This window comes from Nomia melanderi, chromosome 4, assembly GCF_051020985.1.
Source record: "Nomia melanderi isolate GNS246 chromosome 4, iyNomMela1, whole genome shotgun sequence".
Lineage (NCBI taxonomy): Eukaryota > Metazoa > Arthropoda > Insecta > Hymenoptera > Halictidae > Nomia > Nomia melanderi.
The window spans coordinates 17,363,317-17,378,259 of record NC_135002.1 but is presented as its reverse complement, the minus strand read 5'-3'; the positions used below and the strand labels follow the sequence as shown (position 1 = coordinate 17,378,259).

At 38.3% G+C, this 14,943-nt stretch overlaps 1 protein-coding gene across 1 annotated transcript in view; it reads right to left on the bottom strand.

Annotated features, from left to right (window-relative positions):
• mbo (nuclear pore complex protein Nup88) overlaps positions 1-14,943 on the bottom strand; it is a 110,820-nt gene that overhangs the window by 63,602 nt on the left and 32,275 nt on the right. The window lies entirely within an intron of this gene.

The following is a 14,943-nucleotide window of genomic DNA, read 5'->3' as shown; positions in this document are numbered from 1 at the left end:
CCCTCAACATTTAAACTACTTTATAACGCGTATTTAAAGTTTCATAGAACCCCCTTTTCAAAGAATTCCGTGTAATATTCACACCAGTAATCAACCCATTAATAATTTTAAACGAAGTACCCCAGTAGTATTCGTAATACACAACATTTTCGACGAATATGCCAATGAAAAGCTCAATTTGAAATTCGACTCGTTAAGTTCATGTAACAAGCGAGAATCAACGGGAATGCAAGGGAGTGCGAATTGGTCGTTGGTGAGAGCTATCGAGGAGACGATGCAACACGGCATATGGGGCCGATATCGAGAAAGGATCACCTGTTGCATCTGGAATGATGGGGTTGGGGCCACGAGGGTTACGGTTCGAAGGCTATTCAGGAGTTCGGGGTAGGAACAACCCTCGATCGGTCGTGTAGTGGCCAGCGAGTGGCTATATCTCTTCGAACGTCCCGTAATCGGGCTACCTTTGCTTTACCTACTGTCAAGACACCACAATTGCTTTAAAGGGGATCTCCTTTTAGATCCCCGGTATAAGATACTCTCTAATATCTTAAACTGTCGGACTTTCCGATAGAAAACAGACACCCTCGTAAAATGGAAACTGAATCGAAATTGAATCTTTTCACGTTACATTACGATATCTCGCGAGAGTGATTGATTAATATGTTCCCTGCTGGACCGTTGTTTAGGACTTTCCGTTCAGGTCGTATGGAGCGTATACGACCTACACTTTTACAATGAAATAAAATTAAATAAAGTATTCATGATATTAAAATGCCCATATTTGACTTTAAAATAAATTTTTTAAAAAGATCTTCGTTTTTCAATGAGGATTCATTTTCGGTCTGAACAGAAAATTCAGCGTGGGTCGTATACGCGGCACAGAACGTGTCAAATGTTATGAATAAATAAGCATAGTAAGATGACGATGTTTTATTGATCTATACCAAACAGTTTTCTGCTGGATAATAAATGCATTAAACTTGTGATTCTTTATTAGTGAAGTGTGGCAGAATTAGTTTTATGACTTGGTGATTTATATTAAATTGTATTTATGTAAAATAATTATTGCAGTGTGTAATCATTATTCAAAGTATATTGTTAAATATGTGAAATATATGTATGATGTTAGATATATATTTAATAAGAATTAAAAGTATTGTTCTTATCAATTAATTTATCAAAATGTCTAGTTTTATGGATACAAACAACTATTTTAAGTTGTTTGTACAACTGAAGCTATAATACTATTAAATAAGCTTTGTGACACAGAAGGCATAACGATGTAATTAAATCTGGATTGAATTATATTTATTTTATAAATAAATAAATCTATTTTACAAATATCGAAAATAGTCATTTTTTGTTAGTTTTCCTTTTCTGAATTATAGGGAAGCAAATAGTAGTCCGGAAACATGTTCAAAATATTTAAAACTTCAAAATATCAGATAACTGATTGAAAATTAATATTTGTTATATGCTTTTCATTGCGATTCATTTCAGTATTGTTTAATTCATGTATTTATTTACGTATTATTGAAATTACAATTCCAATTCACATTACAATTTATAAACATTAATAACTGTTACTATTACTAAATACATGATATGGTAACATATGTAAATAACAGTGCAACATGACCATTTTCGAAGGTATATCCAACCAGTTTCTAAACTGAATTACTTTTAAATCAAATCCCTTACTAAACAATGTTTTTCTATATTTCAAACTCATTTTCATAGTTAGCAATTCGACAATTCACCTAAACTGTTACCTTAAACAATAAAATAAACAAGATGATTCAATTTACGAGAAAGTGTTACATATTTTCGTTCAAAAAAACTTCTAAATCAATCTACCATCTTCTAACCTTTCAGTTATCGAAATCTGTTTATTTCTAGTTTCAATTCGTACGATGCAATATTTCTGTTTGTACTTTGAACCTATGCGCTGACCACGAAAAATGCAAGATTATGCACGAGAAGCTTAACCGTATTATTTTCGTGTGGTCGAGATACGGGAAAATGCTATCAACAAAAAGGACGCTCCTAAAACGGAGCATTCGAGTCCGTCGATTCCAAGGCTGGGTCTTTTGTCGGCAGAGGGGCCACCACCGGGGTGGAAGGTAGCAAGAGGGGGTTGGATTCCTGTGGGATTGTCGGAACGATGCTGGAATGCTTTATGAAGGACTGACCGGCGCCTTACGGCCGGGGCAATGATCCATTATTCCGCAAACTGAATTACCACGCTGCGTCAAACAATTTTCTTTCCCTGACCGTTGTCGGTTTTTCTTTTATCATGATCGTTCCGATGGTGATGATACGCCATGAATGTTGCGAATGTGTTTGCACCAATTCGAAAAAGTAAAAGTTAGTAATTTAGTTTTGAGAATACTGTAAACTTTGGAATCAGAAATGCAAGTAAAAAAGACAGATTAAGACACGTAATGTTATCCACGTGACTCGTTTTAGGTTTGAGTATGTTTTTGTTAATTGCTTATCGAGGTAGAGTAACAATTCTAGTTATAGAAGAATGAATGGAAAGTACTGCATAATAGGAAGAGTATTAAACTAAATCAAACTAGGTGCATATACTGGAACCTAATAAATGTTTTTGGTGATGGTTAGAAAAAGTTTAAACTGAAAATAATCGAGAAACATTAAAAGAATGGATGGCCGGAGTGAACGATATTGCAGATGATGCACTAAATGTTCTAATTTTTACGTCGTTCATATAACGTAAATGATTAATCTAATTTAAAAATAAAATTATTTACTATTAATTTATAAGCTTCAGTATTTTAGTGCAGCGAATTTTACTTTATAGTTATTATTGCGTACTTATTGATTTAAATTTACAGTGACTTGGATGACAAAATACATTCTACACATTGATTAACTTTCGTTAGTTCATTGAAACGAGTCAAATAATATTTCTTTTAGAAAAAAAATATTAGTTTCTGTAACACTTGTAATACTTTATACAGTTCATTAGTTATAATTTTCAAGTGTACTATGGAGTATTCGATATAAAAGTCAGTGCCTCGGAGGACAACATTTACCACAGTCTAATGTTTCGGAAAGGAAACATCTTGCTAAAGAAGTCACATTAATTTTTCGCTTTATCGGCCGTGAAAATGTGAATTTACCGCACCTATTATTGGCCGCAATCGGCAAAGAAGCCTCCTCACGTTCCTCCATTATTAATAGGACGATTGATCAACCTAATTTTTCAGAGATCCGCGCGAACAGGGAATAACTGCGGACAGGAAAGAAATTCCAATAAGAGGGTGGAGACAGGGTCGAGAAAGAAATGAGCCCATTTTGATAATGGGTTCCTACATGGAAGCCAACGGCTGGCTGTGAAACTCTATAGGGATTTGGCGGGCCATCGCCGCCGGATCATCGTGAAAAGGCTGGATATCTACGCATGTGTACGTCTACACACGAATTGATACGTTTCTGTCGCTGTCTTCTTACTGCTTTGAATTATCGACTGCTGGATTCGAGAAAGAAAAATGATTTTCTCCTGCTATTATTCTTTTCTCTTCTGCGATGTCTTATCGAATTACTTAATTTCGAAGACAAAGATAAAATCGTAGAAAACACTTGAAAATGAACACTTCCCACTTCAGTATGTTTCTTAAATATATGTTTATGTTTGGTATAATTGTGTAAAATTATGTAAAATTTACAAATAGTGAAGATGGAGTAGATTGAAACTTGAATGATTCTACCTATGATATAAACTAGAAAATATGGAATTATTTTCACAGAATGCTTTACTTTTGGAAGAATAAATGTTGAATCTAATCGTAACATACATTATAAAATCAAATTATTTGGAAATGTCTGAATTTTTAAATACATTGTCTGAATGAAACAACATTTGTTCTTCCTTCTTTTTTACTGTTTCTATTAGAATCTTTTATATTCTGAAGTAGCAGTTTTATATTTATACTTTTGCCATTAACACCTTCGCAACCAGCGTCACATATTTCCGACCGTCGACATTTTGTATCTTGTACAAAAAGAATTAAATTGCTTTTACGTGTATTTTTATCTAAAATCGTAATTCACAGCGTAACGTGTAGGAAGTTGAAATTTCTTTCTTGAATATCTTCATTTCGTACAGATGATTTGTTGCATTGTATAAAACACTGTAACTATAAAGATTACCACCGAAACGAATGTTGCCCACAAACGTGTTAATAAAACGATCCAGCCCTCGAAAATTCGGACAGTAACGCAACATTAAAAAAATTGTCATTCTTTTTGCAGATAGGATCGTCTACTCCTCAGTTAGCGTTGGCGTCGTTAGCACTCTTTCCCGAGGAGAGGCGAAATAAGAGCCGACTGCCGAAACGTCGTTGCGGTTTACGTCGAACCTGGTGTCTGCCAGAAAGGTTAATTTTAACGAATTCAACGAGGCACGAGAGGTCGGAGTTTAACAGGATAAGCTAATTGTGGGGTATTGGCTAAGAAGTCGAGAGAAATGAGAACGAGGGTTCCAGAGAAAGAGAGAGACCGAGCGGCGATGGGCGGCGGAGGAGCGAGAGGCAGAAGGGTCTCTTCGCTCGGTGCCAGTCGAGGATCGTTAGCAGCCGGTAGGTGAGCGGAATCACAATGCAGTTTCTTATCAAAGATCCGAGTCTCTAAATATACGTATCTTGTCTGTTTTCTGGCAAACCAACCTTCGATCCATGTAGTATCAAGTAGTTTCGAAAAGATGGTTCTTGTCGGGTTCACGAAAGTGTCCCGTGTGAAGGTATAGATAGACTAGCAAGAAATTTGCGACATTTTTCTCTGACAGCGACTATCTCGAGGCGTGTAAATTCATTTGAAATTGCTGGCAGCAAGTTTTATTCACTTGTAGTAGTAATGAAATAAAACAGAACACTTCTGCAACATTGTTATCGCATAAAAATGTCGCAAGTTTCTTGCTGTTTCCACCTTAAACATTATACAGAATAATTGAAACAAAGAAATATTACGTAATGAATACATTGGGTTTGTTTTCGTTGAATAATTATGATATGTAGTACCTTTCAAGGATGTATTGTTAGATTAATCTCTTGATTTATGATTTTTCTTGTGACTCTGGATGTTGGAAATACCTCTTTGAATTAAAAAGTGAAAGTACTGAATTTTAGAACAAAATCAATTATCTTCGGAATAATCAAATTTTTGAACACATTGTGAAACTTTTTTCTGATCAATGGTTAGCAATTAAATGGTTTCATCACTGGCCGCATTATAAGATGCCTATACTACTCACAGTGGAGTTACAGCATTGCATGTATTCTTTTACTTCACAATTTAAAGATTAACTATAGCATAGCGTTCTAATAGGAATTCGACTTGCGGAAATTTTTATTTATAATACGTTTATCTCTAACAAAATATAAAACTTTCAGCTAATTTGTATTTTCTATTTATATATACTATAGTATATGGATATACTTCTTACAAGAAGATGTATGTAAAATGTATACAGTGTATCATATTATATAGAATAAACAATTTTAAAGCACAAAGAAGTGACTGGTCAAACATTAGTACGTTTATTCATTTGAAAAATAACGTGTTCAGTTATGAGTACTTAAAATTATTGACAGTATTTTAACGTATAGCCGTGCGAGTTACAGCAACGGGTAGTAATATTTTTAAATTTAAGTCCCGATGAATTCTGCAGATTATAAAATAATAATTACATACACACGAGAATAAAAATATGCCACACGATTTAGTATTTTTTTAAAGCTTGGAAACATTTATAACAGACAAGTAGACCCGTTCTTTTTATTAGTAAACCATATTTTATATCTCCTATAAGGATTTTTAACAAGTTTATAACCATAAATATTCTCCATTTTTATACTCACGCGTATGTATTCATGTTTCTTCTAAAAGTTCTGCAAAATCATGATCAGTACTATATTTTCATTTAAATTGCATACTGTTATCATGAGTATTAAAAATATACCTAAATCCATAAATTATGTTTACACTAAAAAACGCGCAAAGTATTATTAACCTTTTGCACTCGAGATATATCTTTCAGTCGCCACATAATTTTAAATAACAAAACTGTAAAATCTTACACACATATAATATTCAGCTTTGTATATTCGTCAATATGTAAAATATTGAAACACAATATCTGCTTTCCAATTTATGTATGTTTTCTCATTACACTTAGCCCCCGATTTACTCGATTTCGATTTAACACAGTCGAAGAGGAGCGCAAAAACTTCCATTTCACTTTAACACGGTCAGCTCAGACAAATGCAAAAATTACATTAACTTTGATTCTGTGAATTACACATGCAATCTTGTTGGATTCATGAATTTTCATTCAAAAATATGTACATAATTTTTTATTTTACACCAAAAAAAATACTACTGTTTCACATGGATTTGTTAAACTCATTACATGTGTATTTCTTTTCAATGTGAATGCTGAACTCGAATTGCCCAATTTCAATTTACGCGACATTTTCGGAGAACGAATATACCGTGTAAATCGAGGGTTACTCAGTTTCAAACAATATCGCTTATATCTTATCGGAAAATATTGAATATTTCTAGCAAAGGATATTCAAATGAAAAGGATAAAACAAAATACTATATCCAGGATTCAACAACAATGGCCGAACTTTTCCCGAACATCCGCCGAACCTCAGGTTGCGTTATCAATTCTAATAATTCATCGATAAGCCTTCGCTAGAATCCAACACCGATAATGGAGGGTTCGGACTCGAGGCTGACTTATTTATCCAGATAAATAATAGGAAATAAAAACGGCCGGTGCCTCGGGACAGGATGTACTGCGGAGCCGAGTCACGGTAACAAATGTCCGCCACTCGATCTAAATTGAGTTACCTACGTATGGAAGAGAACGTCCCCTTCCTCTCCCCTCGTCACTCCGCCAACCCCTCGTTTCCTCCTTGGACCCTCGGGCTGCTATCCCTCTCGTAGAACCGGGATATCGCTCGTGAGAGATTCGAGTCGGGACAACGGCCATATTGCTGGCTTTCTTTTTTCCGGCTTCTAGCGAGGGGGCAGCGAAGGGGAGGGGGCCGGATAGATTTTTCTTAGCGGACTTAATCTAAGCCCCGAGTATAAAGCGACGATTGGGGAAACTCGCTTACTCGAATTTTTTATTCGGAACTGCCTCCGTGGTTGACGTGTTCCAAGAGATTGGTGAACGAATGACGTCTCAAGGAACTAGCTTAGCCGCGCTTTAACGACTAACGAAAAAGTTTCGTGCGAAGGATGCTAATTACAGGGCTGAGACTGACCGTGTTTGATTTGGTTTTTTTTTTCAAGAGACAATGGAAGTATTAACCCTTTGTACTCGTGTCATGTTGGAGATGAGAATACAAATTTGTTATACTTTACTTTCAAAAGTACTTTAAAAGATTAAAAAAATTAAATCTTATAACAACAACAACAACAACAACAACAACAACAACAACAACAACAACAACAACAACAACAACAACAACAACAACAATAATAATAATAATAAATAAGATATATAAAACATAGAATTCTACCGTTGTAAATTACTTTAATTTATTTCCCTAAGAATAAATACAAGTTTACACCCAACAACGTGGATAATAAATCGAGTGCAAAGAGTTAAGACTATGATTTTTTCGTGATTTGTTGGAAAGTTTAAGGTTAACATTGAATTAGGATTATTTGTTAGTATTTTGTTTTTAGAAATTACAAATAGACGATTTTTAGGAATGAACATTGCATATTAACAATCTAAATTTTTACAGATTAAATATTAATAATCGAACACTAGTATCTCAATCCGAAGTGACAAATTAACATTCATATCTATTAAACACTGAAAAATAGTCTTTGTGAGTCTGACTCAGCGGCATCAGATAAAGGGTTAATACTTCAACTCTCTTTCACCGTAAAATTTCCAAATATTAATTTAGTCGGTAGCTGAATAATTCTCGCGGCCAGCGTGAAAGTTATCAGAAGAACATCTGCCCCGGGCAGTAAAATGTAGGATTCAACAAGCGTGCGCGTTTACGTCGCGTAAATTTTTGTTCTGGCATGGAATTAACGCTTGTATAGGGGCCACAGAGGAATAGCCGAGAATGAGGACGAGGATGAAGGCGACGGACATGAGTTACACGAGCATAATAATCATTACCAGCCGCAAATGTCCGGAGCTCTAGATCCAGCGTGCGTTAGCTATACAGAGGTTACGACAACGGTTAGACAGAGAGAAAACGCGCCAATGAAGAGAGGGGAAGAGAGAGACGCCGAGAGAGGGGTTGCATATTTGCCAAGAATTAATGCAACCGCAAAATGTTAACGCTGTTTACGATCAGCTCAATATGTTCCGGCAGCTCACAGTTACATGCTAACGTTGCAATTGTCTGTGTTATTGTAGTTTATAATTAATGTCGCGGCGTGCTGACTTTGAAATTCTAACACACCGTCCGGTCAAAAATGTTCATGCCTCGAGAATCAACTGTTATACATTTCCACTCTTTTTAAGCAGAATTCATTGCGTTTCTGTATACGCGATGTTCCCAAACAGTTTTTAATTTGGGATTTTTTATTTTATGTCATGTTCTACTTCTTTTCTTGATACCCTGAATATCCTATTTTTCAGCATAAGGTACGGTTTAAAATAAATTTGATGACGATTTCTTATTCGATGTAACGTCTGCTCATTTTGTACATAAATGCACGCGTTTTAACGAGATCAGTTATTCATTATCCATTCCCTGTAATGTCGGTGTACACTGCCTGTAACTGCACGTGTTTTAATGAGATTTGTTACTTAAGGATTAAAGTGTTGCTTAAATGACAGTTAATATGAATAGTTTAAAGGTCACGTTATTCAGAAGTAGAGGGGATTACGCAGAAGCGATTATAAAGGCATGAATGCGAGTGAGATATAAGCACTAGTACGTTAACTGCTGCACTAAAGTTCCCCATTTCGCGACCGAAATGTATACTATTAATGCAATACCAAAATGAACTATCCCGGAATTATACAAGTTTCGAATTTCATATACTAATTCGAAAAATATATATAAATCAAACACAAATTTAACTTATGTTAACCCCATTGATTAAAAATGTAAATAAAATCTACCTACATGAACCTTTGTCAATCATTTAACTGTAGGTAAACAGCGCTCTCACAGTCCGAATTAATGTAAGGCCACAAAATATAATTGTTTTAATTGAATCTTTGGTATATTCCTAATTGAATTTTAATGATAAGCGTTTAAAAAATACATACTAAAGATCAGGATTCAAAAAATCCATAGTAAATACTGGGGATCAGAAAATAATCCAATTACCAAACGCTACCGCGCCGACGCCATGAATATCCCACCGCACCACCTAACGCCATCAGAAGTTCACCGATCCCATGAATCATCCTTTACGGCGACTTCTCTCCGGTAAAAGATCAAACGGGTTATCTTCGGTCGCGCGATATTTCTCCTGGCACAATGATGGTGTGGGCAAGGGGTGGACAAAGCGCGAGCGAGCGAGCGAGCGCGCGCGCAGGGTGGGTCTCGATTCTCAAAAAGTTCGCTCCCGAAGACCGGAAGGCCCTCGATGGGAAAGGGCCGGGAACAGAAAAGGGGCAGCCTCATTGTTTCCACGGTGTAAAAGGTAGGCTAACAGCTAACAGTCCTGGGTGGCGTAGGAAGCAAGAAGTCCGGAGGATGGTGTAGGCTGGTAGGGTGGGTAGGGAAAAAAAGAGGGGGAGGGTGAAACGCGGAAGGGGCCTCGAGCGATTCAGGGTGTTCCGCAAGTGTAAATGCCAAGTGAACAGTTCGAGTGAACAGCCCTTCAGTACTCGCGGTGGCTCTCGACCTTTATAATCCGAGCATAATTACTGGGCGGGCAGTATAGCGCCTCCTCCGCTACGTTCCTAGTACCGCGCCCTCCTCCTCCTCCTCTTCCTCCTCCTCCTCCTCCAACCTACCATCAGCAGAACCACCAGCCGCTGCCATACACGAGAGATTAATTGTTATTAATTATTTTCCCGCGGCGGGTAATTGCGTCATCGCCGGCAGCGGTGCTAGCCGACGGTAACTAGCAACGACGTCGGCTTCGCCGTTTAACAATGAAGCCAACCGCGTCCTTTTCAGGCCTGGCCGGAAGCGGACGCTTGAAAACTGCAACCCGTACTCGGGCCTGCATGCTCCCTACGCCACGTACTTCCGGTTATATTCTTTCAACCTCTCGCTGCACTCTCGGACCACCGACGGTTCAACCCTCGTTCAACCCGCTCGTTTTTCACCTTATTCTCTTTACCGTTAACCGGCCGCTACCCCCGGCCCGCTGTGAAATCTTATTCGCTCGGCATGCCTCATGACTCGATGCGCGCCGCGATGTTCTTTGATAATTTCGTAACGCGCCGGAGGGGTCCGCGTTGGACCCGACACTTGGCCGAAAATTGGAACACCGGGTTCAACAGCGAGCGGTTCTTAGATGCTCGTTGATGTATGAGTTCGCAAGGGCGGGATGTTATTAATTTCGAACGAAAAGTGTATTTCACATTGCGCCGGGATGAAGATTTATCGTGCTAATGGGAAGGGTTGATCGTGTAGGGATGAGTTATCTGGGATTGGAAGTTAAAATATCTTCGTTGTCTCTATTAATGTGATAACAGTGAAAATGTTTCATTTAGTTCGTGTTTACCTACTTAAGTTTTTCGGGAGTTATAAGTATAGTTACACAGTATTTTAGCATTGGCTGAAAAGATGCATATTACGCTACAAATTTTTCTGTTAGATTAGTCTATTAGTGTTTAAGAATGTTAAGCCAAGCATTGTTTCTATTTGATATAAGGTTCAATATCGCCGTTTGTTAATTCATCCTGCTTTTATGTATCAGATAGAGTTTAGGAAATAAGCATGCGAGAAAAAGAGGTATATGGATTGAGACAGAACAGATGGATACGAAACTTAAATTAAGATTGGAGGCAAGTATGGTAAAATATTTAAAATCTTTAACTACATAATTTCCCTCTCAACTATGATCGATCCAAACACTATGCCATTAACACTAGTATTACCGAATATTTAATACGATTGATATGTAATCCGTATAATCATTGTAATAATAGATTATTTCCAGTTTCTTCAGACATTCATTATAGTACTCAAATGGAACTATTTACTTTCGAAATAATTTTGAATAATCAATGCTTTTGAGGTATCAATAATTGCGAAACAAGGAAACCGAAACCAGTCATTTTGACTGGTAAGTAGTTCTAGTATTAATATTTAATTCAAAAAAGGAGAAAAATCCTAGGTATGTTCTAAATACATGTTTGCTCTCAAGTATAATAATTGATTACAAAAGGATTAATGAATATTTATACTTGTTCAGTTCTCTTTAAAATCTTTACCACGAGTCTGGCACGATAATATAAGGCAAGAGAGTTAGCACTGTTACTGAAGAATGGTTAGTGGAGAAGTTCGGAAAAGAAGTAGGTGGTGGTTATCCGGTTTCCTCAGTCAATGCATATATCTAAAGCCCCCAAAACCGCAGTATAACGTTAAGATACCATAGAGGCCACTCATTTGAACTGACGCTAATCGTTCGAGGCATCATTCAACTACCAAACGGTCAACGTAGTGGTATTTTCGGAAGATCATGGCTTCCAAGGGAGCGGAAACGTGGTTAGGACACTGGAGGGAGGGTGCGTTATTTGCGATTGAAGCAGGTCCCATATCCTGACCGTGTCTTCCAGTGAATTGCTCGACTTTGTCCGACGTTGCTGTAAAGGGACCGTGTTGAAGGAATTTAAGAGTACTTGGGGCACTGTACGGTGTAAATTATTTGGTTTACTGGTAGTAGCTCTATCTTTATATCCACCAATTCTCACCGTTACTTTTATAAAGCTTTTAAAACTGCTGGCGTAAGAAGAATTTGACTGTGCTAAATGAAACTGACATGTATTCGGTAATACTTTGATTCGTGTATTTACATTACATAATATTAAAATATGATACTTATGAATAAGTGTCAATTATTTATCAGAATATATAGCATTTTACGTATTTCAATCTTGGGAGCATCCAGTATCGTAGTCAAATTCTTTTTATTTAGGAACATAATCTCTATCTTGGTATTAATATCATTTATACGAACCAAAATTTATTCAGTATAAGTTTCCTGTAACGCTGTTGCATAATAACCTATCAACCGTCACAACAATATGCCAAATACATTACTTTTAATTTTTCTTAGAACAACTTCTTAGACAAAGTACACCTCATATTAAAGTAACACAATATTTTCAACCAAATTCGAACAACAATGTATGAGGCGTTCCTCTGAAATTGCATTCGTGCAACATGGCGAAAAAGAAGCTATACTCAAGAGATACCCCCAAAAATCACATGTTCAGACATCCGGTGAACCAACATCGTGTAGTACAAGGCGTTCAAAAATCTTCTATTCCGATGAGCCAGGAAGATTGCACCGGTCTTTCATTGTCCACTTCCTCCGTGATGCAATCACCCCAGCGGGCCGCCAGTAATTCTCGCGAGTAAAGCATAGTAACGCGGCCACATACTCGAGGTTTTCGTGGTGCTGGTTCGCGTACGGGAGAGAGGGTGCGCTCATTCCGCGCCGTCCCGCGCGGACTGGTCATCCTGCCGGAGGACGACACAATTAAAATAGCTATGCTTACCAGGGGCCACCGGCAGGGGTTAGGGAAAGGGGGCGAGGGAATAAGAGGAAGTGGATGCTGGACCGAGGAAGAAAGAGGAAGAGGGTAGCACCCCGGGGGTACCCGCGAGAGGGTGCTGGTAAGTTCTTTCCGCTCGGCTGCAAGCAGAAAGGGAATTATTTTAATTGCGGACAGCCTCGGTCGACCAACCCCCCACCTCTTGTCTGCTTCCCCGCTCTTTCTTCGGCCCATGCATGTGACTCTCGACGATCTCCCTCGGATTCTCTTTCTCTCTTGTTCGTTCCACAGAGCAAATTCCACCCCCTATGTATATGCGTGTGTGCAGAAGTTCTCCGACCACGCGCATTTACGTACGGGTTTAAGCTTATGCATGCCTGTCTAGGTGGTTGGATTTAGTTCAGGTCCTGTCTGTCGGCGGAAGAATCGTTTCTTTCATAGGAAATCAAAATTCTGAAGTGATCGGTAGATGCGAATGTTATATTGCCATGATATTTGTCGTTGTTTAGGTTGTAGAGATATGGAAGATGTGTTGGTGAGTAGGGCATCGCTGATACATATTAGGTCTTGTTGAGATAGCAATGAAAAGTTGTAGTAAGGAGTGTTTTAAACAGGGTAGTAGGTTATTACAGCTAGGTTAAGATTGATTAAAAACTCTTAAATTGAACATTTCCTTTGACATTAGCTTTGGCTCATTGGTCTTTGTTTCGGAATTTGTTTCAGTAATAGTCACAATATTTTGTGAAATTACTTGTGGTTACTATTATCGTATGCAATGTATGTATCTGCTTTATGAAATGATAAAAAATTGTAATAATAATCATTAAAAATTTCTTAAGTACAAAGTAATGGGTTATATTTAAATAATAGTGTGCTATAGTTTCTTTCTTGAAAAAGGAAGCGAAAGAGAGAATCGAGAAATGCAATACCTGACCATCCCATTTCGGACACTCCAGTATCATCTTGAGTCCAGACTGATTTTGATGGAGTGGACAGCTATTGTGACTTTCTCTTCGAAATAATTAAACGTAATGTGGCTTTATATCGATCTTAAGTTCGTGAAAATAGTTTAGTACTAAATTCTGGACATTAGAAACGTTTGAAATACACAAAATCTAAAATTCAATTTCACTGATTTGCTGAGCTTTTCACGAGTAAGTCATGGTTCTATAGAAGAAGAAATCTTTTTCTTCCAAAACTGATTATGTTGGTATAGATCTTCACTGTTGCATACCACCTTACTCTTTATTTCTTACTTTACCATTAACGTGCATTCACAAGTAGTGAAAAAATATATCCCACTGTTCATGTGGTACACATTCTAATGCACTATCGGGTACAAGAAACAAAACAAAAACAACAGAACATAGAAAACATAATACCTACCAGCCGTAAAAGAGTTAAACTTAGCCGTCCCCTAAAAGATACCAATAACGTCCAAGGATTGAAGAAAACCCGGCACGGGGGTAGAAGGCGTAACGCAAACTCGTCAAAGCGCGGGTGAAAAATGAATGACGTTTCCAAGGAATGTTTTTCTTGGCGAGACAACAGCGTCGCGGAAGAGGAAAGCCAACGGCGAGAAAGAAGCGTGAACACGAGACGTTGGTCTCGTTCCTGACTGCCTATAGACTGGGTTGAGCGATGCGCGAAAGGTTTATCGCTCTGACGGCTGTTACGAACGCTTGGCATGGTTGAAATTAATCCGAGCGGAGCCCTCGGTTAACCTCCTCAAAAGCGGCCGCAAACGGCTGCCTCCTCTTCCCGTCGTTTCACAACGGGGCATTTCATTCACCGGGCCCGTGGTTCGCGAGAGATCATCGCGACGCACATCGCTTCGCGGGCTCTCTCGCATTTTCTTGGTCTCCGCGATACGCCGCGCCGCGCCGGTGAGATCAACGAGGCGGTGGCCCTCCTTGTGTCGTGCGTCGAGAAGGAGAGGATTAAGCCAGCCGGAATTCTGCCCGGTGTACACTCCCCGCATTCAGTGGCTCTTTCGGCTTGAAAGAAGAGCGTGATTTCCGACGCGAGAACATCCTTCTGCGGAGCCAAACACGAAAGGAGACATCAGTCTGCTCTTGGCTACCGTTGTCGCGTACCCTGGATATAATAGGAACGAGTCTCTCGCTGGATGAGCCCGTAATCGCGATAACGAGTATCCCGCCACTGCACACCGCTTCTTGATCTTCGTCACTTCGTTTTTATTTTGTACTTTCTCGAAGAGGCACGGGAAAACTTGATGCCTG